Raw genomic sequence first — 2,724 nt, forward strand, 5'->3', positions numbered from 1 at the left:
TGAAGTATATAAATGTGATGCAGTTTACACTGCTGCAGCAGTGTCTTAAGGTGCCTTCTATGTTCCAAATCATAAAATTTTTCTATGTTCTAAATCATAAAATTCAGTGAGATTTAACAATTTGTGAATGGCTGCAAATCAAGTATGCTAAGGTCAGTTTTTTGGGAGTGTTTCTAGGTCTTTGTACAGAAAAAGAAATAAAATATAAAAAATCACAAACAAGAATAAAATGCAGTGAAAGGTGGGATGTCTTGCTAACATCTTCCTTGTTTATTAACTAAAGAGATCATTTCTATTCTGATAAAGGAACTTCTGAGGAAGTATGATAAATGGAAAAGATCTAAGTGTGAACAGAAATCAGAAATCTGGTTAAGTTTTCCAAAATTTGTGTGAATGATATAACGAACTACCTGATTTTTAAAAATATCTAATTTCAGAGTAAACTGGTCACAACTACTCTTTTTCTACTCTATAGAAAGAAAAAGAGATACTTATATTTGAGTTATGAAAAACAAGGCTTCTGCAAAAGATTGGATTGTGGAGATACAATTTGCTGGTAATTTGCAGCACAGGTTGGTGCATCAGTACTTCCCAACTGGTGGAAGAATTTTTATCAGCTCCAGAACATGACAGCAGTTCTCTGTGACTACTAAAACTGCCAGGAATGACTCGATCTCTGCACTTGATGTCTGTGATCTCACTCTGAGAAGGACTTCCCTGTACATGGCATGACCCTTGCAAGGGCATAAAGACTGACTGGACAGCACCAAGTTTTGACTTTCCAAACCAGGAAGCTTAAATCTTGCAAAACTGATGCTTGAGATATTACACTCCTGTACCAGACATAGAAGTTACTCCTCCAGCTCTTCTGATTCACAGTCAGGATCTGCTGTCTTGGCTCAAATGGAACCATTTAGTCTGACACTCCACACCTACTCTGGACATGTGAATCGGGCCTCTATTTCACATCCACAGAGTTTTCACAGCTTTACAGGAACTTGAAGACTTGGAAAAGTTTTTCTTGGAGATCTGACTCCCTGTTAAGTCAGGTAAGCACCTTTATGTGCTCTGAAATAGTGGAAGCGTTCTTTTTTTTTCTTCCCTATGTAAACCTATAGGACTAGCAGTAAAATTTGCTCTTGCCAAAACACATTGAAGTCCTGCAATTCAGGTGGCTGGAATCAGGATTTCCCCAGACTTGCGGCCTGACAAAGTGGCCACAATTTCTCCATTCCTCTGGCTTCTAGATAGAAATGCAATTTAGAAGCTTCAAAACTGTGAACTAAGGTAGGCAGGGCATTTAACTATGGGAATGCAAGACACTGGAAAGCACATAATATCAGAACATTTCCACCAACAAAAGGACCTTTTAAAAAATATCTCTGAAATGCTGACATCTGCAGGCAAAGAAACTAGGCTATTTGACTCAAAATTTCTTGTGATAGTTGCTTCAAGAGTATTTGAAAACACAGGGAAGCCAAGGCTCTGGCTACAGGTACAAGATGATACAGAATGTATGCCATTTTTTAAAAGGAAAAGATGTGGGAACTATTCGAGTCAAACAGTTTGCCAGGTACTTCAGACAAAATTGCGACTTACAAAATTTTGGCACATTCCTATCAGAGAGATCTCACTTATTTTTACCCATCCACTTTGATTTGATCTCTAGAGCCCAAACAGCTCAGGAATGGTTTTGTCCTTACAGCCACAGACCAGTAATGCAACTGCTCAATTTCCTGCTTGCCTGTCAACTTCAGTAAGGAAGTCATGGAAACCTCATCTCCAGGATCTGGCTGAGAAGGAAAGAAAGTTAATTTATGTGCAAGGAAAAGCTTGCCAAGCTCAGAATAACGGCTCATCCTGGGAGCTGGTATAATGTTCTTATGATAGGCTGCAGTTTTTTATTCCCAAACTGGATAAGCTGGTAGGTACAACGTGAGCATTCGGGCAGGTGACCCCTATGAGCAGTGAGCAGCTGTCCATCAGCCAGGGAAAGGCATGTGACCAGTGCTGCTGTTCTGCAGCTGCCGGGCAGCATCTCGTGTCCCTGGGTGCAGGAATCCCGCGATTACCAGGTACCCATTTTCCGCAGTGCCTCCCACCGAGCCCGGACTGCCGGAGATGAGGTTGCTGCTCCTCGACACCGCCTCTGTCGAGGCACGGCGCTTCCAGCCCTGCTCCAGAGGAGCGCAGCAGTTCGGGTTCTCCTGTAACTCATCTCCTGGAGGTTCGCCCCCGCAGTCCGTCACCCACGGAGCTATCCCCATCAGGAACCCATGAGCTGAGAAATCCAAAGTCAGGGCTGTGCTGCTGTAAGGTTTTCTGCTCCCTAACCCGCCCACGCTCCCCCACGAGACCGCATTGTTTTGCTTTCCTTCATCTCCTTTTTATTCCTGCGCGTTCAGGCGACATTTTCCAAGTGTTCCCCGCTGCTTGGACACTCACAGCGCCCGGGACGCCGCGGCGGGAGAGCGGCCGGGGCTGCGGCGAAGGGCGCGCACGGAGACCCCCGGCCCCGCTCGCCTGACACCGCGCCCCGGCCGCGGGGACACCGACCACAGCTCCGGCTCCCGGGGGCAGAGCGCGGCCTCCCCTTCCCGGGAGCCGCAGGCGCCCCCCGCCCGGGCCGGCTGGAGCGGGACTTTCCCTCTCCCGATAAGCCCCTCCCGCCACCCGCGCCTGCCTCAGCCCCGGCCGCTTCCCGCTGCCGCCCGCGCCTGCTCC

Source organism: Zonotrichia albicollis, chromosome 3, assembly GCF_047830755.1.
Source record: "Zonotrichia albicollis isolate bZonAlb1 chromosome 3, bZonAlb1.hap1, whole genome shotgun sequence".
Taxonomy (NCBI): domain Eukaryota; kingdom Metazoa; phylum Chordata; class Aves; order Passeriformes; family Passerellidae; genus Zonotrichia; species Zonotrichia albicollis.